The sequence below is a fragment of the Protopterus annectens genome, chromosome 3.part0 (genome assembly GCF_019279795.1).
Source record: "Protopterus annectens isolate FY-2018-M chromosome 3.part0, PAN1.0, whole genome shotgun sequence".
In the NCBI taxonomy this organism is placed as follows: Eukaryota; Metazoa; Chordata; order Ceratodontiformes; family Protopteridae; genus Protopterus; species Protopterus annectens.
The window spans coordinates 1,203,298,347-1,203,319,971 of record NC_056731.1 but is presented as its reverse complement, the minus strand read 5'-3'; positions in this window follow the sequence as shown (position 1 = coordinate 1,203,319,971).

The window sequence follows — 21,625 nt, the reverse complement described above, 5'->3', positions numbered from 1 at the left end:
ATAAATATTGTATTCCTCTAAAATGACACCCAAAACTAAGCCGATTATTCAAGTCAATCATCTTCTGTTCACATTGTGGCATTATCCTTTGTGAAGGTAGAATGCTGCTCGATACAAGGCACATACCAATATGTGACACATAGTTGAAGAGCGCCATAATTTCTCTATTCATATAGTCCAGGGAGGTAAGTCTCAGGTCATTTACACCCACATGGACTATGATGGAATCATACTGGTAATTGTGGTGCAATGACTTGAGTACATGTGTGACTTGGCGGATCCTAGGCAATGATAGACAACTGACTATCCTTGTTCAGCCAACTGAGTCGTGAGCCAGTATGTCCTACAATGGAGCCTCCTGTGACTAGTGTCCTTGGCAGTGTATTGGTCTGCCTTATGGGCTTGGTAGTTAAGCTCTGTTGGGTGTGGCAGCATGTCCAGTGTTAGGGGTGTTATTGTTGAGTGCTTTTGGGTATGCTCACGGTAATTTTGGCATGTGGAATGTCTGGGAGGTCTTTGTGGTTTGGCAAGATTTTACTTAAGTGCCTCAGCATAAGCAGGTCTATATCTGGGGTGCATTTTTTATCTTGTAGATGTAACAGGCATGTTTCTGACAGCCAGATTGTTATTATGAGTTTTACCTCTAGAGGTATTGTGTATATACAGCTCTTGCATAATGCATTTGTTTCTTTAAGGATTAAATGGTTGTCAGTGAAAATTATACAATTGTTACATTGTCTCATAATACCCAAACTGACTGTGGAGGAATTGGGAAAATGCATATTCATGATGTCAGGCCCTCTATTGGGTGAGCTACAAGGCTGTGGTGCACTCGCCTTTAATAGTGGGCTGACTAAGTTTGCATTTGGGACTAGTGACTAGACTAGGCTTTGTCACTTGTGAGTCACACAGAAATTAGAAAGGTAAATTAATGTTAATTACCCGTGGACAGAGGTTGGAGATAAGGACTAAACCTTGTATTTAAGGGTAAAATAAAACATTTCAAGTCTTTTCTGGAAAAGCTCACCCAGAATCTGCCACAACTTGCTGCAAGGGAAAGGGTAGTTTGTTTTTGCTTTCTTGTAGTTTGCATTGTTTTACTGCCTACTTCTATTTTGCATATTCTTTACACTGTGTTTCACATGTATTCTGCTTTTAATTTCATATTCAGACTAGGAAAGAAACCACAGCATACCTCCAAACTGTCAAGATTTTCAGAGATGGTCCAGATGTTTGCCTCATAGTTTTGGTCTTTTTCTCATACAATTTGCGGTTTTCTGGCAAATCACTAAGGTTTGAAGTCTCTAAATAATGGGTCTATATTATAAGGATGAACGTTTACTTACCCGAATGCCTAAATTTCGACAAATCTTCATCGAACTGCGAAAACATAGATTGTCCAGAAGCGCGAAAGTGGAAACGTCGAATCATCATGGCTGGCCCATCTGCAGTATAGCTCCATAAGGTAAGTTATTTATTTATTTATTTACATTTGTTGACCAGGAGTGTCTGACTGGACATAGGTCCATTTTCAGCGGAGGTCCGGGGAGAAAAGCTCCACAGTTAAAATAAACAGACAGTAGTTACATTGGATTACATAGGGATTAACAATTTAACATAGCAATTACTTACAACATATTTACAGATGAAGAACATAGTACATCAGTAGACAACTAGAATCTTTATCTGTGAAGTACATAACAGACATTAACAAATGTTACAATGAGAAGTTCCTGCTGTATAATAAGTACTAGGCTTATGGGCATCTGAGCTTGCTATAATCAAGGTAGTTAGTGGAGTGGGAAGAAAGGTAGTGGTTGGATGGGGTGGGTGATATTAGAGTGGGAGTTGCAAGGGCATAGCCAGCATGTTTTTAGGTGTGCTTTTAGTAAAGTTTTGAAGTGGGTGCATGATGGTACGGAGGTAATTGTGGGTGGAAGGGAGTTCCATAATTTGGCTATGGTGCAAGAGAATAGTGCTTCACCAGCAGAGTTATTGGCTTTAGTGATCTGCAAGTGATTTTTGTTGCTGGAGCTTAGTGGTCTGGTGGTGTGATAGGGTTGGAGTAGATTCTGGATGGTGAGACATTTAGTGGATGGTTTACTAGTTTGTGGGTGAGTGAGAGTTGATACCACTGAAGGAGGTGAAGGAGTTCAAGCCAGCCCAGTCAGCAAGTGAGAGACAGTGGTGACTACGGTAGGATGCCCCTGTGGCGAATTTGGCAATTTTGTTGTAGCAGGTCTCTAGCTTGTTTAGATCGCATTGCCTTAGGTTGGTATATATTGGAGAGGCATAAAGTAGGATGGAGATAAGGTGGGAATTTGCTATTGAAATCTTTGCTGCTTTGGTGAGAAATTACTTATTTCTGTATAACGCTCCCAGTTTTTTGTGGACTTTTTTTATGGTCATAGATATGTGAATGTCAAATTTTAGTTTATTGTCTATTTCCACTCCTAGCAATTTGGTGTGTTCAGTTTGGTATATAGTGGTGTTGTCTTTTGCTGTGATGTTAAAGTGAGAGTTGTTTTGAGTATGTTTGGTGGGTTGAAAGATGAGTAGTTGAGTTTTGTTTGGGTTGGGTATTAATTGGGCATCAGATAACCAAGTTTCAACAGAGGAAAAGGCTTCCTGTGTGACATTTTGCAGTTTGGGTAGGGACTGGGCTGAGCAGATGATGGTTGAGTTATCTGCATATTGTATGAGTGCGCCATGTTTGGTGAGAGAGGCTTGATTATTGGTGTAAACAGAGAAGAGTAAGGGTCCAAGGATGGATCCTTGGGGAACCTCTATGCAGACAGGTAGTTGGGGAGATATGTCATTCTGCCATACAATGGATTATTGGCAGTCAGACAGGTAACTCTGAAACCAGTTGGTGACTGATTGAAAGAAGGATAGGTTATTGAGGACAGAGATAAGTTGTTTGTGTGGGACCATGTCAAATGCTTTAGATAGGTCTAGGAAAGTAGCAGAGGAGAGATAGCCATTGTTTCTATGCTGAAGGATAGTGTTAGTAAAGGAGAGTAAGGCAATGGTGGTGCTATGGTTTGGTCGGAAACCATGCTGAGTACTGGAAAGGGGGTTGTTAGTAAGGAGGTAGTCTGAGACCTGACAGTGTCTGCATCTCTCTAGTATTTTGGAGAGTGGAGAGAGAATAGCTATGGGGTGGTAACTGGTTAGTTCTGGGGAGGGTCCGCCTTTGTGGAGGGGAATTATATGTGATACTTTCCACAGTATGGGAACATAACTTTCTGACAGAGACCAGTTAATCAAGATGGATACTTGGTAGGCCAAAGCATCAGCTGCAATTTGTAGGTATTCACTTGGGAGGTTGTCTGCTGCTAATTTGGTGGGTTTAAGTTTAGTTAAGAGATTTTTTATGTTTGAGGTAGGTACAGGAGAAAAAGGGAAGGCAGTGGGGAGATTACTAGTTGAAGGTGTAGGTTGGAGGGGAGGGGGGTTGTGTTGTTTAGCTAGTGATAGTATGGTTTGGGTGAAGTGTGTGTTGAATGAGGTAGCAATATTTTCTGAGGAGTGAGGGATGTTAGGAGGAGGGGTACTGACTTTACCTGGGTGGAGGATGGAGTTTATGGAGGACCAGAATTGTTTGGGGCTGTGTTGTGAGGAGTCTAGAGCAGACTGGCAGCATTGGAATTTGTCCTGTTTTATTAGCTTTTTGACTCTATTGCGTAGTTCTAGGAATTTCTGTCTAGTTGAGGGGGTTTTGGTTTTGTGCCAGTGCTCCCAGCCTTTATCCCTGTTTTTCATTTCTGACTTAGTGGTTTTCTGTAGCCATGGGGAAGGTTGTGCTTTGGTTCTGGAAAATCTTATGGGGGCATGGTAATTAAGGATGTTTAGGAAGGTAGTATTAAAAATTCAACTGCGTCATCTAGACTGAGGTACTTTAGAGGATGCCAGTTACATTCTTTGAGGGATGAGATGAATGTGGGTGGGTTAAAGTTTAGTTTTTTACGTATTTGATGGTAGATGACAGGTTTAGCTTGGTATAGGTATTTTATGAGTAGGAATGTTGGGGAGTGATCACTGAGGCTATCTGATAAGCAGCCTGTTATATATGACTGGGGGCTCTTACAGACTAGAATCCAATACAGGGTAGTGTGCTTGCTGGAGTTTTATTTATCCTCGTTGGCAACTGGACTAGTTGGGTGAAGCCATGAAGGTTTACATGATGGGATGGACGGTTGCCAGAACAGGATCGCCAGTCAATATTGAAATCACTTAAAATTATAGTTTCTTGGGGGGGAGATGGTGGGTAGACCAGCTGAGGAGGTTTTCTAGTGGAGGGATGTTTTGGCCAGGTGGGCAGTAGCATCCAATTATGTTGATGGTTTTGTTTTGGTTTATTTTGAGGTTGGTATATATTATTTCATCATTGCCTGTTTGGAGAGCTGATGATTTTAAGATCAGGATGTTTAGATGCTGTTTAAATATTTTAGCTACACCGCCTCCTTTCTTGTTTAGCTGGTCTACTCTTAGTATGCCTTAACCTGTAGGGAGTATTTGCTCACTGGTATTGTGAGGTTTTAGCCAGGTTTCTGTCAGGATGACTATATCTGGGGAGTACAAGTCTATGGTGGCATGGAGTACATGGACTTTGTTGGATATACTTCTAATATTTAGGCTTAGTAGAAGGAAGTCACTTGGCTTTCTATTAGCTGTAATATGGGAGAAGTTGTGGTTTCTAGTCTGATTATGAAGAATGGGGTTGGAGACGATAAGGCCAGGGTTGGGGTGGATGTCTCCACTTAGGGCTAGTTTTGATACGCATGAGGTTATTAGTTTTCTCAGTATTTGAATGTATTTGTTTATAAGGGAAACTTTATGATTGTGCTCTGTGGGTAATAGGTATGGTGGGAGGGTTACTATGTTAAGTTGTAGGTATGCTTTATATTTGAGTAATATAGTTGGTAGAGTATGTGGGGGGGTGCATAGGGATGGTTCTTGAGCTGGTGGGAGGGGAGCTGAGTGAGGGTGAGACATGAGTGGTGGTGTGAGTAGTAGTACAGTGGCAGTTGTTGAGTGGGGGAATGATGGAGCTTTGGTAGGATGTAAGATATGCAAGGAGAGTGCATGCAGTGAGCATAGGTAAGGTATGCTTGTACATGTTAGCTGAGGAGGTGTGACAGTAGTGGGAAGATAGAGGAGATAGTGTTGGGTTAGCGCTGTGGTTGGCTATTGGAAAGATGGGAGGGGTTTGTGAGTGCAATAAAGGTGGGACCACTGGGGGCTGGAGGGAATAGGGGGCAGGGTGGGGAGTGAAGTGGGTAGAGACCCTGTTAGTTGCTCATATGAGGGGGCTGGAAACAATCAGTTAACAGAGTTAACTGATAAATGAACATATGATAGTGACAAGGGTGGTTGTAGTTTTAAAAATGGTGCCTGCCACAGGTAATATTTATTAACTTTGGGATTGTCTTAAGGTAATGAACAGGGAAGGGGGAGGGGTGAACAAGGGTGTGAGCAGGCAGTTCTTTGTACTGCTGCTAATGAGCCAAAGCAAAGACAAGTTTGTGTTTAAGAAACAATCACAATTGACCATGGACTGCTCTGAAACTGTAAGTAATTTCTTAACCATTTCTCAGGTGGAAAAACAGGATAACCTTGCATCAGTAGGCTACTGTGGTCTCAGTTTAAATTAAGAAACACACAGTATTGAGCAGTTATGGATACTATTTGCTAACAGAAGGGAATACGAGAGAAAGTGGAAGATGTGTGTGTGGGGGGGGGGGGGGGCTGCTTAAGCCAAAGCAGAGTGCTCTCCAGGGAAAAATAAATATTGGCTCAAACAGGTAGACACATACTCAAAGTTAATTTTAGCTGCTTGCAGACAGTTCAGACCCGGACTGCGCTTTTTCTACAAGAATGTTAAAGGTGGTACCGCAGTTGAATACTTAAGAGTGGTGTTAGGTCTAGAAAAGAAGAGTACAGAGAGGAGTAAGCACTTTTGAGATGGTAAACATGTATTATAAAGATTATAAAAAATAAACTGAGCAAATAGCTACCGCATGCAGGACAATGTCTTGAACCAACTACTAGTATATGCAGATACTGAGCCAATTGGAAGAACGTCTGTTAGAAAAAACCTCAGACAATTATGCAGTCACAGATAAAAATATAGCAAGCAGCAATCTGTTGTGGTTCTCTAATGTGATTATGTCCACCAGTAACAGCACAATTATATAGAAATAATTAGACACCAGTATGAGCTGTCTACACACAACACAATTACATGAATAACATTAGTGAACAAGGTGCAGCTATGCAAATAGACCATACTAATATACTAAAAACAACTTGGTGCAGACAAATGCTAGCATGCCATAGTAACTAAAGTGTGCGATAGTTACGGACCTTATGGTTAGGGTGCGTGTTAAGTTAAGTGCATACATGGTGGTATATGTAAGATTTAGTGTAGGGTTAGAAGTAGGGTTTAGTTTAAGGTTAGAAGTAGGGTTTTGGTTAATGTATGTATGTGGTTTATTTAGTTTGTTTGTGTAGGTGGTATGTAGTGGGTGGTGGGGTGGGACAATTATGACAGTTCGGCTTTTTGAATTTCGTGGTTTAGTGCGTTCAGTGTATATGCGGTTCGCGGGATATGTGTCGACGTTTAGATATTCGGGTAAGTAAACATTTGTGTTTATAATATAGTCCCTAAATAATGACATACATTTCAGTTTCAGAATTAATATAATTCAGAAAATCCATGCAAACTAAAATCCTGTTATTCTCGCAAATTTCTAAGTTCATATGAACAATATTTAAAATCTGTCCCTATTTTTGGGCCTCTGTCCCCCAACTATTTTAGGCTTGGTCCTAATGTTTGCACTAAGAGTTTGAGAGGTATGGGCCACAGCTGTGTCTGTTGTGAGACACACAGTAGGTTTTTTCCCCACTCTTTTACCCTGGCCTGTTGTGTTTTAAACTCAACTGTCTTTTTAGTTGCTCACCCCTTATGTTAATTTGACCACATATCTCCTTCCCTCTCCTCTTTCATTGGCTATTGGAGTAAGCACAAAATTATCATTTTGTGAAATCACTACCCTTAACTATTTAAATTTATTGACCATCTCACTGTATTCCATAGAACCAGAATAAAAGGTGCTCACCCCCTTCCAATCTATCTTGATGTTTTAAAATGTGTGACTCTCCACTTAGATAGCTAAAGCTTAAGTTATCTCCTCTTTCATATCTAACTACTAGAGCACACTGCAGATCTTAGGATATTAACCCATTTTTCCATCTAACCTTTAAAACCTGCAGTATCTACTCCAAGACCTCCAATTATTAAACAGCCTGCATTCTGCCTCTCATTAGTCATCTTGGGATTAGTGCTTCTGTTTTGCTCCTGATGAGAGAAGGCGGAAAGGGACATTATTTCCTGGGGACTGCTGATCATTGGAAAGCCTGATAACTGCTTCATAGATGCTAGCTTGGAAATTCTGCTTATATTTTGCTCCTAGTGAGAGAAAGAGGAGCAGAATGCATAGATTCTTGACTGTTTCTGGTTGGGAAGTGTGCATTTTTGATTGACCTTCCTGATTCTGGTTCCTTTTCAGGACATCTACCAGGAAAGGGCTAAAACAAGCCTACATCCCCTTACATAATCTGAGACAAGACAGTGGATCACCAAACAGTCTCTGACCTGTTTCTTATCTTGGGATTGGCACTACTGCATTGCTACTGGTGAGAGAAGAAGCAAAGGATTATGGTATCCTGGCAGAGTGAAGCTGTGTAAGACCAACACTAGTAGTAGTCAGACAGTAGACATTCAGTTTACTCCTCTCTTTTCATCATTCTTGAAAAGCTAATTCTTTCTTTTCAGTAAGTACTGCTTGATTTGTTGCTAACTTCAGAATATCTGCCTAAATACTTCATCCATAAAACATCAAGATCTACTTATTAGTTTCCCCTCAAGTGATTGGCAGTACCCTGTATTGTCACAGACACATTGAGTTGGCATTTTTCCTGTAAAAATACCATTGAAATTCCACCAATATCTAGTTGCACATAGTACAACTAGTTTGTACTGCCCTGGAGTTGCAAACTGGATAGTCCTGACATCACTTTATATTCTAAATCCAACTGCCTAATTAATAAAAAAGGTATGTTGCCATGGGTATGAGCTTTCCCACTATCTTTATTACCAGCTTGCTGGATATAGGCATCCTGAGGTAATGCACAAATTGCCTCATGTTTACTGACAACCAGTTAATTCTCAAACAAAATGATACGGTATGTGAGACATGTCTTTACACAATGTCACGGGAGGCAAAGCTCTTACATTAAAGCACTCCTAATATCAATAAGGCTGTGAATAACATACATGCTAGACCCATCATATACAGTTCAAAGCAGACACATAGACACACATATGTTGAGGCACTTAAATGTAACCTTACTAAACTGCAAAAAACTCTAGATGAAATGCACCTAACAAAGACCATCAGCAGCCCTGACACCAACATCACCACATGCATCCACATGTCATGGAGCCTCTACTTGTAAGCTCATAAGGCAAAGGCAAGCCACCACACATTGGAGACTCCATTGTGAGACACACTGATGTTCTCATCACCAGGCTGAGTAAGGAAAAAGTCATAGTCATTTGCTTACCAGAGGACAGGATCTGCCACATTACACATGCACTCAGGTCAGTGGGCCACAAGTACCAGTATGACTCAGTCATAGTCCATGCGGGTGTAAAAGACCTGAGACATTCCTGCCTATGCTATATGAAGAGAGACAGCATGGAGCTCTTGCAATATGTGCCCCTGGCTGGTATGAGCCTAGCACTGAGCAGTATTTTACCCTCTCCAAGGATGATGCCACAGTACGAACAAAAGATAACTGATTTTAATAACTGACTTTGTTTCTGGTGTCATTCTGAGGGGATGCAATATTTGTCAGCATGAAAGGATATTGTCAACAGACCATGCTGCTTTGCCATGGATGGTCTGCACCTCTCCACCCTAGGCTTTCTGCTATTAGGTAAAACATTGTCTTTCCATATAGTGCCTTTTTAGGTAATGCCAAACTGAAAATACTTCCGACATAGCAAATCAAAACCAAGAAAATCTAAAGGTGTTACTGCTCAATGCTAGAAGTCTAAACAAAAACTCCACTCCCTAGAAGCTCTCTTCATACTAGAGAATGTTGATGGCTGTGCCGTCACTGAGACATGGTCTAAAGTCATGGACAACACACCAACAGTGTAAGGTTATAATGCTTTTCACACATTTAGACCAGCTACAACACAGACAGGGACTAAAAGTGGAGATGTCTCGATTTACATCCAAAATAAATATACATCACGACTGGTCATATAGGACAATGCACTTGCGCTTCTCCATGTTCAAATCACCATAGGCAAAATCCAGTACCACTTCCTTGCACACTATAGGTCCCACTTTATGACCCTGAAAACCCATGCCATGTATTTAAACTTATTGGAAGCACTCACCATGCAACCAAACACCGTATTCATGGGCAACTTTAATTACCCCACCATTAACAAAGAATCATATACAACACCAAACATACAGGCATAGAGATTTCAGGATTTTGTAAAAGCAAACTCCCTGGACCAGATTGTCAATACAATGACCAGGGGTGCAACCAGACTGGCCCTGGTTTTCACTATTATGGGAGAGTGCTGCACACTGCCTAGTTTAATGTCTTCTCTGGGAAGGTCAGACCACAGAAAGGCAAACCCTGGAATATTCAGGAACTACTCTAAGGCTAACTTCCTACTAAGTGAGAACCTGGCAAAATATCAGGCCCCCATAAACACTGAGAACACTGTTTCCTATTCAAATCTGTTCACAGAAACCCTATACAAGCATGTAAATAGCTGTATAAAGGTAGCCATACCCACCAGGAAGAAGTACAGAACTAACTCAAAAAAACAAGCCAACTTTGTGGAATCACATCAATAGGCTGTATAACAGAAGAAAGAAAATCATGGCAGAAATTAGGAGGTGAAGCACCAGCAGGATAAAAGCACTCTCATCAAACTAAATAATCAACTCAGAGGACAAATAAAGTTTACCAAAGCTAAATTTCAGGTAAATTTGGCTTTCCAGGCCAATAACAACAAGACATTTGTTACATATGCCCTCAAACTCAAAGGCAATACACAATTGTGTACAGTGCTCATTATAAATGAAGCCACCTACATTTAGCCAGAAGATGTAGCAAACCTGTTGACTGACAAATTCAACTCCAACTTTACCCCTCTCTCCCCATCAACCTTCCCTCGGGATATAACTTCAAATATAATTCCCCCTGCTATCACTAGTGAACAGGTCCTTAATGCTCTCTCTAAGGCCAAGAATACTTCATCAATAGGCCTAGGCAATATCCCAGGATGCTTTCTAAATAACATGAAACATGACCTATCAAGCCCTCTGGAATTACTATTTAAATGTAGCTTCCAAATAGGCTTCATGCCTTATGAATGGAGAACAGCAACAGTCATTCCTCTGCACAAAGATGGACCATCTACAGACCCTTGAAACTACCGACCCATAAGTCTCACTAATCTCATATGCAAAGCCATGGAAAGAATTATCATGGAAATTATCAATAATGACACAGGAAACCTCCAGACACTGGACCCAATTCAGTTTGGTTTCAACAAGGGCAAATCATACATACTCAACCCGGTGTACTTCTTTAAGAAGGTCATCAAAGCAATCGACGAGGGTAAAATGGTTCACACTGCATCCCTTGACCTGGTCAAGGCATTTGACACAATACCCAACTCAGTTATTAGTGACAAACATAAAGGTTGGATACAACTCTTATGTCACCCATTTGATAGATTGCTGGCTCAAAGATACAACCAAGGAAGTTAGAACTGGGGAGTCCTCCTCTACAAAGAGGCCAGACATAAGCAGATTCCCTCAGGGATGAGCACTGAGACCACCCCTTTTTAGCAGTTGCTTTTCTGAAGTAAGGTCAATGTCAATGGCCTCTGGCTGATTAAATTTGCAGATGATTGCAAATTAGGAGTTATCACTGAATCCCTCAACAATACAAATGTTTTCCAGAAATGGCTGACATACAAACAACCAGTGTCAGTGTCTTGGACTAAAACTAAATGCCAAGAAATGCATAACAGTATCCTTTGGGAAGTCATCCAGCCGTGGTAGCTATCATATTGACAACACACCCCTTAGAGTTGACCCACTAGTCAGGTACTAGACAATAATCTAGCCTTTGAACAGAATATGTCTACAGTAAATAAGTCCACCACAACAAACCTGGAAAACCAAACATAGCCTAGTCCATGTAAAAAAGCAGCACTATAATTTCATGAAATCCAACAAAAATGGTACAAACACCACTTTAATAAAGAAGACATCACAAAGCAGGAAAATATTTAAAAACAACAAACTATAAGTGCTTTTGTCCCAATAAATTAGGGACATTCTGAATTTACTGGAAAGAAAGCGCTTATCATTTGTTGTTTTTTTTTATATTTTCTGCTCTGTGGTGTCTTATTTATTAAAGTGGTGTTCGTGCCACCCGTCTAGGACTTTGTGAAACCATAGTGCTGCTGGTTTACAAAGACTAGGCTATGTTTTATTTGCATGTCTGCAGTAGTGAGGAAACCATTCTAGGATGTGCAACTTATAAACAAAGGTATGGCATCTAGGTCCAAGGGAGTCATTGTTCTACTATATTTGGCATTCATCAGACCTATCATAGGTTCATAGGATCATACGTGTTTACTAGGTTAATGACAACAAGGGCCTTTTTAAGCCTAGCAATGCATCCCAAATCTCTGGCAAGTGCTGATACCCTTGATAAGTGTAAACATGGGCATATGGGATGAACCATTTACAGGTTACCTGTGTCCATTAGAGACAAAGGTGCCAAACCAGGGATGAATTTCCAGTTTCCCATCCAATTGTCCAAGTTGCACTTAAATTGGGTTAGGGAAGAACATTGCTTCACATGGATGGAGAGTCTTACCCATAAACAGGGTAGTCTCTGGGATATATATACCTATCTCTCCAGCAGGCCCTATTAATACCACAAGCAAGGTTTAAATCTTTAGAATGGGTAATGCTGGTGCTGTTTGTTTTGTGGATATGCAGGAGGTCCATCAGAGTGGGGGTCTGACAATGCCCTGTATGCAAGGCATAGATCTCCCCTCAAAAGCCTGTAGGACACAGAATACAGGGATAGGGCCTTGAGGCAGTCTGTATAGGACATATTACTTATGCCCTGTATTCTTATTTATTTATTTTTTTGACATTTGTTAACTGGGTTAGTCCGACTGGGCAAAAAAAAGCCCCTTTTCAGCAGAGGCCCAAGGAGAAAAGCTCCATGTACAGTAACAATAACAAAATAAGTTAATAAAGCAGAAATAATAACAAAATCTAAGACAATTATAAAATTACAAATCAGCTAAGAGAAAACTAAAACAACATGGTAAAAAGGTCAATAGATTGATTTTTACAGTGTACAATTCTGTGTAAAAAGACATTCAGAGTAAGTAATGCCTTTTTTGAAATAGTTCTATGTACAATGTGGTAAGCAGAGCTGCATATAATAATTTACTGCCAGGTATTGTAAGGCTAAAATGCTCAATTAGCTATCAGTCTTTATGTGGAGAGGCAGACAGGGGAATGCAGTAAAAAGGCTGCTGTGGTAGTAATTTAAGGAGGAGAAATGGATTAAGTAGGGTCATTACAAGAGCAGTTCCAAGACACTTGGAGATTATCCTTTAGAGTGTTTTTAAAAATTTTGGGTATGGGATCTGTTTAACATTTAGTGGAAGTTTATTCCAAGCATTTGCCACTGAGCAGCTGTAGAGTGGTTTTCCAATATTTTTATTGGACTTATACACTTGTAGGAGATGTTGTTTGATACTACGGAGATCTCGGTTGGGTGTATAAGGCTGAATGAGGGTGGAGTGTGAGGGACAGGAGGAGGGTTCATGTAAGATGGAGTGAGCCAGGAGAAGCTGGCATAGTAGGAGTTGATGAGGAATTTCTAACCAGTGCAGGTTTTTTAGAGCTAGGCAGTAGTGAGAGTGGTAGGGTAGGTTAGCAGCGAATCTAGCTATTTTATTATAGGTGATTTCCAGCTTAGACAGAAGATTGGTTTGGATGTTAGTAAAAATGGGGGCAGCATACAGTAGGGTGGGCAGTAGGAAAGCTTGTAGTAGAAAGAGCCTAGCAGTATTTGTGAGGAATATTTTATGCCTGTATAGGAGGCCTAGCTCTTGATGTGTCTTTTTAATGCACTGCTGAATATGGAGATTAAATTTTAACTGGTCGTCAATAATGACTCCTAGCAATTTAGTGTGGGATTCAACAGAGATGATAGTGTTGTTAAGTAAGGTGACAGTAAAGGTATGTTTATGATGTTGGAGAGATTTAGGGAGAAATAGAAGAAGTTTTGTTTTCTTTGGGTTAAGCAACAATTGATCGGAATTTAAGCATTTTTCGACAGAGTGTAAAGATTCTTGGGTGAGGCTGTGAAGGTGGGTGATATTGTCTGAGGTGGAGAACATTGTAGAATCATCAGTGCATTGGATGGCACAAGAGAGTGGGCAAGAAGAGTATAGGTCATTAGTAAAGATATTCAATAGCGAGGAACCTCTGTGGACATTCCAGTTGTTGGATATGCCTTCCAATTGTTGGATATGCTTGGTTAGGTACATACCAAAGGGGTCATTGTACTCAATGATAGGTCTGATGAATGCCAAATACAGTGGAATAGTGGCTTCCTTGGACTTAAATGCCATACCTTTGTTTATAGGTTGCACAACATAGAATGATTTTTTTCACCACTGTAGACACATGATGATCAAAGGCTAAATTACTATGTATGGGTGTCCCTAAGTCCCTGACTACTGCAACAACTCTAAGGAGTGTGTTGTCAATATGATAGTTACCAGGAATGGATGACCTCCCAAAGGAGACTATTATGCATTTCTTGGCATTTACTTTTAGTCCATGGTTCTGGCACCAGTTGTCAGCCCCTCCTGGAGAACATTTGAGTCAGTGTGAGATTCAGCAACAGCTCCTAATTTGCAATCATATGCAAATTTATTCAGCCAGAGACCACTGACATTGGCCTTGACTTCTGAGAAGTAAAGGCCAAAAAGGAGCGGTCCAAGGACTGATCCCTGAGGGACTACACTTGTGACTGGCCTTTTTGTAGAGGTGGACTCCCCAGTTCTAACTTCCTGGGTTGGCTATCCACTGGGTGACATACGGGTTTGTGCCTAACCTCTTGTGTTTGTCAACAATGCCCAAGAGGGGTATGGTGTCAAATGCCTTGGCCAGGTGAAGGTAGGTAGTGTGAACAATTTTGCCCTCATCCATTGCTTTGGTGATTTTCTCAAAGAAGTCCACCAGGTTGAGTAGGCATGATCTGCTCTTGACAAAACCAAACTGGATTGGGTCCAGTGTCTGGAGGTTTACTATATCTCTGTTAATCATCTCCATGATAATTATTTCCATGGCTTTACATATAAGACTAGTGAGACTTATGGGTCTGTAGTTTCCAGAGTCTGTAGATGGCCCAACTTTGTGCAGAGGGATGACTGTTGCCTTTCTCCATTCATGAGGCACAAAGCCTGATCAGAGGCTACAGTTAAATAGTAATTCCAGAAGCCTTGATAGGTCATGTTTCATGTTATTCAGAAGTCATCCTAGGGTGTTTTTTGGGCCCATTAGAGAGAGCATTAAGAACCTGTTCCATAGTGATAATAGTGGGAGTTATATTTGATGATATTTCCTGAGGGAAGGTTGAGGGTGAGAGAGGAGTAATGTTGGAGTTGAATTTATCAGCCAGGAGGTTTGCTATATCTTCTGGCTCAGTATAGGTGGCTCCATTTACAGTGAGCTCTGCACACAACTGTGTAATGCCTTTGAGGTTGTGGACATAGCTAAAGAATGCTTTGTGGTTGTCCTTAGCCTGGAAGGCTAAACTTATCTCAAATGTGGCTTTGGTAGACTTTACTTGTCCTCTGAGTTGTTTGTTTAATTTGATGAGAGTGCTTTTATCCTGCTGGGTGCTGCACTTCCTAATTTTTGCCATGATTTTCTTCCTCCTGTTATACAGCTGATTGATTTTGTGATTCCACCAGGGTGGTTTGTTTTTTGAGTTAGTTCTGTACTTCTTCCTGGTGGGTACAGCTGCCTCTATGCAGCTATTGACATGCTTGCAAAGGGTTTCTCTGAACAGTTCTGCATAGGCAGAAGTGTTCTCAGGGTTTATCAGGTCTTGATTTTTGCCAGATTCTCACTTAATAGCAGGAGGTTAGCCTTAGAATATTTCCTGAATATTCCAGGTTTAGTTGGGGGTCCAGGTTTTATTATTACTTCAAAGGAGACCATTTTGTGGTCTGACCTTACCAGGGAAGGCATTACAATAGGGGGAGTGTAGCAGTCTCCCATATTAGTGAGGACCAGATCCAGTATGGTTGCACCCCTGCTTGGTGTATTGACTATCTGGTCCAGGGAGTCTGTGTTTACAAAAGTCAGGAATCTCTGTGCATGTACGTTTGGTGTCGTGTAGAATTCCCAATTAATAATGGGGTAATTAAAGTCACCCGTGAATATGGTACTGGGTTGAATAGTAAGTGTTTCTAATAAGTTTAAATACATGGTATGAGTTTCTTTGGTCATAGAGGGGGACCTATAGCTTGCAGGGAAGTAGTATTGGATTTTACCAATGGTGATTTGAACATGGAGCAGCTCAGGTGCATTGTCCTGTTTGACCAGCCTTGAAGTATATTTATTTTTGATGTAAATCGAGACACCTCCACCTTTAGTCCCTGCCTGCGAAGTAGCTGACATAAATTTGTGGAAGGCATTATAACCCTGCACTGTTGGTTTGCTGTCCGTGGCTTTAAACCATGTCTCAGTGACCGCGCAGACATCAGCATCTTTTAGGGTAAAGAGAGCTTCTAGGGAGTGGAGTTTTTTTGTTTAGACTCCTAGCATTGAGCAGTAATACGTTTAGATTTTCTTGGTTTTGATTTGCTATGTCTGACGTACTTTCAGTTTGGCATTGCCTAGAAATGGCACTATGGGGGAAGACAATGTTTTAGCTAATATTCAAAAGCCTAGAGGGGAGAGGTGCAGACTGTCCCTGGCAAAGCAGCAGGGTCTGTTGACCATCTCCTTCCATGCTGACAAATATTGCACCCCCTTGAAATGACACCAGAAACTAAGCCAATTATTAAAGTCAAACATCTTTTGCTCATATTGTGTCATCATCCTTGGAGAAGGTAAAATGCTGCTCAGTGCTAGGCTCATTCCATCTTGAGACACATATTCTGAGAGCTCCATGATGTCTCTCTTCATATAGTCTAGGGAGGTATGTATCAGGTCATTTACTCCCACATGGACTATGACTGAGTCATATTGGTAATTGTGGTCCAGTGACCTGACTGCATGTGAAATGTGGCAGATCCTAGCCCCTGGTAAGCAACTGACTGTAACTTTCTCCTTACTTAGCCTGGTGAGAGGGACATCGGTGTGTCACACAATGGAGTCTCCAATGATTAAAATGTTGGATTGTGTGGTGACTTGCATTATGGGCTTAGAGGTAGAGGCTCCATAAGATATAGCTCTATGTGTTGATGTGGATGTTGTTTTGAAAGAGCTCATTTGAGGCTGCTGAGGGTAGTTGTTATGTGTATTTCATCTAGGAGGTCTTTGTGGTTTAGGAAGGTTACATGTAAGTGCTTCACCAAATGCGAGTCTATATGTCTGCTTTGAATTACGCATGATGAGTGCAGCGTGTGTGCTACTGCCAACCTTATTGATATTAAGAGTACTTTTATGCGAGAGCTTTGCCTTCAGTGACATTATTTAAATTCATCTCTCACTTAACATATCAGTTTGTTTGAGAATTAACTAGTTGTCAGCAAACATGAGGCAATTTCTACATTGCTTCAGAATGCCCATATCCGCTAAGCTGGTAACGGAAACAGTAGGAAAGTTCATATCCATGGCAGCAGACCCTTTTTTATTGATCAGACAGTTGGAGTAAAATATCAGTCACTGTCAGGAATATCTGGTTTTCAACTATGTGGACAGTGCTTGTCACTGCAAACTAGTTGTCCTGTGTGCAACTAGGTATTGGAGAAATTTTGATTATGCTTTTAATGAAAAAATGTCATGCAAGGTGTCTGAGTCTGTACAGAGCACTGCCAGTCACTTGAGGTGAAACTAATACGTAGACCCTGAAAATTTAAGGATGAAGTATTTAGGCAGATATTCTGAAGTTAGAAACAAATCAAGCAGTACTTACTGAAAATAAAGAATTAGCTTGTCAAGAATAATGAAAATAGGGGAGTCGTATGAATGGCTACTGCCTGGCTACTACTAATGCTGGTCTCAGCACAGCTTCACTCTGTTGGGATACAATACTCCTTTGCTTCTTCTCTCACCAGAAGCAAAATGTTAGCACCAATCCCAAGAAGAGAAGCAGGCCACAGCCTGTTTGGTGATCCACAGTCTTGTCCCAGATGATGCAAGGGTCTGTAGGCTTGTAGCCTGTTTCTGGTAGATGCCTCAAACAGTAACCAGACCAATCAGGTACATTCGGCACAGACACTCATTATCCAACCAGAAAGAGTCAGCAATCAATGCACTCTGCTCCTTCTCTCACCAGGATCAGAATATAAGCACAGATTCCAAGCTGTCACCTATAAAGCAGTTATTAGGCTTTCTGGTGATCAGCAGTCTCCAGGAAATAATGTCCCTGCACTCCTTCTCTCACCAGGAGAAAACAGAAACATTGATCTTAATATGACTATGGAGAGGCAGAATGTGGGCTCTCCAATAACTGGAGGTCTTGAAATAAATGCTTACAGGTAAGATGAAAAAAATGGTTTATCCTGAACACTGCAATGTGCACTAAGCAGTTAGATATGAAAGTGGGTAACTTAAGTTTTAGCTGTCTAAAAAGTTAAGTTTTAATGGGCAGACACTATATTTAAAAGAGCAAGATAGACTGAATGGGGGTGGGCACTATTATTCAGTACAATGCCCGTTTGGCATATACCTAACCAGGCATAGTCTACAAATGGAACATCCACAGACGTTCCTCACTAAAAGAATACAGGGCATAAGTAAAATGTCCTATGCAGACTGCCTCAAGGCCTATCCCTGTATTCTGTCTCCTGCTGTTGAGAGGAGATCTATGCTTAGCATACAAGGCATTGTCAGACCCCACTCTGATGGACCTCCTGCATATCTGCAAAACAAACAGCATCAGACTTACCTGTTCTAAAGACTTAAACCTTGCGTGTGACATAAATAAGGCCTGCTGGAGAGACAGGTATGTATCCCAGAGACTACCCCTTTTCTGGAAAAGGCTCCCCATCCATGTAAAGTAGATTTCTTCGCTAGCCCAATTCAAGTGTAACTTGTACAGTTGGATGGGAAACAGGAAATTAATCCCTGGTTTGGCACCTATGCCTTTAATGGACACAGGGATCCTTTAAATGGTTCATCTCTCAGACGTCTGCTTGTACATGTTTCACCTCCCAAGCCCCTGCTTACACCTATCAAGAATTATAGAACTTGTCAGAGATTTGGTATGCATGTCTAGGCTTAAAAAGACCCTTGTGGTCATTAGCCTAGTAAAATACCTATGAATCTATACTCAGACTAGGCCACCACGTACTGCCAATAGATGGGCTATCCTAGTCCTCTTAAGGTAACGATACAAAAAAGATTGTCTGAGAGTATAATGTCACCACAAAACAACTTAAACAAACTTCCTGGACAAGGCAATTTAAAGTATTGGAGACCTTTAAAGTGATTAAAGTGCAAAATCAACAAATGAAGCAAAAATAAAACTGTGGCACTCTAAAGCAGTTAACTGAAGTGCAAAATAATAAAATAAATCTCTTATCAGCCAAGGATGGAGCAGGATTAATTTACGATCTCTCAGAGTATGGTGAGGATATCACTGTGGGAAAATGAGCAGGAGACAATTTGTAGTAAAAGGTAGTTTACTCAAGAGCCATACTGGTTTGCTGAATGGGCACTCGGTATTATAGGTCTGTGGAAAAGAGCGGAGGGTGGGACTTTGGAAGTCAGATTACTATAATGAGTGGAGGCCAGAGACACAGCCTTTTTTTTTTACAACATGAAAAAGGTTGGAGGCTTAGGAAAACATTCAAGATAAAAGAACCAGGCTAGTTAGAAGAGGGATTTTACAAATAAAGCCAGTACTGGAGCTCTAGTCCTGTGACTCTCAGCTACAGGTCAATGGCTCCAGGTAGGTTAGAATTTCAGAAACTTTAGCTTAATGTCTCAGGGGCAGGTGGGGCTGGCACAAAGAAGAGGGGAATAGAAAAGCATTGGAATAATATTGGTCTCTGGCCCCAGAAGAGAATCTGCTCTGTACCACATGAGGTCTGGCAGATTATACAAGCCATGCAGCTTTGTTCATAAGGGAGTCTTTGTCTCCCAGAATTAAGAAAGCATACAGCTGAGCTTGTAGAATGCTTTCAAACATTATTTGGCTGTTGCCTCTTCAAAGCAGCTCAGTTTCATTGATGCTGAGGTACCTGGTTAATACAGGGAGGGTTAGGAAAGTGGTGCATGCAGTCACAACAGATATGGCAGCTCTGAGTTTGACCAGCTTTTCCAATCAATGTGTAGCCAGTAAGCTGGTAAAAGAATAAGGATGAATCCAGACATGTAAAGTGTATCACAGATTACCACCGAGAAAAGTGCATCTTCCCACAGTCATGAGATCATTGTATAAGGTCAGATTTAATTATGTGACATATACCAAATTGGTAGTGATTCCCCTCTTTTTGTACTATGATGCCTTCAGGGATGTGAGTAGCTGGATATTTAGGGTGGGGGCAGTGGACATCAGCTAACTTGGGGGCATGAAATAGTTATGGATCAAAAGTTCCTGAGTTAGAAGGAGAAATTAAAAACTGACTAGCTATATAAGAGGCATTGAGTGGTACTTAGGCTAAGTGAAGGCCGTTTGACATATTCAGTCACATAGGCAAATACCTGTGAGTGCAAAACTTTCCAAAACAGGAAAAGCAGGGGATATTTCAGCTGCAGCTAGACAATAATTTTAGGGTACAGCAATTTGTGGATTTATTAAATAAGGCCATGCAGGCAGAATATATGAATTTTCCAGTCAGAATATCCTAATCTTATTCATTGCTTCCTCTGCTCTTTTGTATTACTTGTATATTGCATGTTTGTGCTATTTTAATAAGATATATCTGTGCGTGTTTTTTTTATATATTTTTTTGCATTTTGTACTGCTGTATACTGCATGCCATATTTTGTATCTTATACATTATTAGTTTGAATCACCTTGCATTTTTCAGCTCTTCTATCTCCAAGCCCCTTCTGAAAATGGAAGTATTTCCAGATTGGCCATCCCAGTAAACAAATGTGACTAAGTAAATGCAATTAATATAGGCCCTTACCCTAAGACATAGTGTTTCACACTGAATGGGTTTTAGACATGGACATGAAAGGGCCACTCATAGACCTCGTCATGCAGACTAAGAGATGGTGGTCAAAGGCTTGTTTAGGGTACATTCAATAAAATATAAAACAAAAGGGGTGGAGGAATGGAGACTGAGAGCAATCAAGCCATTGGGGTACAGACTGCAGAGCTGGCTGGGGGTGCATTGAGAAATTTATTGCTAATTCAGTTCTCTTGTCTTTACTTTTCAGTGTATTGAAAGCATTGACTACATTCTTACCTGCATTGAATCTGAAAGGGCAGCAGTGTACCCCAAATGGACTTAGATGGGTCTTTATCCTGGTACTCAGATGTATTTTTGGAGAGGATGTACTGGAATGCCTTGGCCACAACTCCATACTGACTAGTTTGAATTAGGAGTATTGGTGGCCACATATATCATTGCCTTGCATTTAGAAAGAAATGATTTGAATCACAATCCCAAGATATATTTGATTACTATAATCATGGAAGATACTTCCCTCATTACAAAATGTTACAGTCAACTGTTAGTTATGTGGTCAGCAATCATTGGTGCATTCATATGGAGGCATACTCTCAGCAATATAATGGGCTACAAAATATGTACATTATAAAATGAGTGAGCTTAGGTTTTACGGTGCAAAAACATAAAGATTTTGGTGTCAAGGTTACATCATTCTACCAAAAGGATAGAGTTCACATAACAAATTAATATTGAGCTATTCAATGTACACCTGAAACTGTTATTGCAGTTATTTTCCATTTTAAGGCCAGAAAAATACAGGAAAAAAGAGACAGAGAAAGGAGAAAAATAGACTTGAAGACAGAAGAGAAATGGGCAGCCAGAGAAAATTTTAAGTAATAGGTACAGCTGAACAAAGAGTGGACTAAATGAAGTGGAAAATAAGAATAGAAAAAAAGGGGAACAGGTCGTAACTCAAGTGAATACCAGTGTGGGATACAGAAGAGAAAGTGCTACCTGTTTGAACATAGTAGCTTTGAGAAGAATTGATTAAAAAAAATGAGGAAAAATTTGTACTTTTCTGGAATGTAAAATACAGAGCATGGCATTTCTGGGAACTGAAAATTGATGGCTTGGGAGTTTGAAAAATCTGGCCTTATGAGAAAGTTA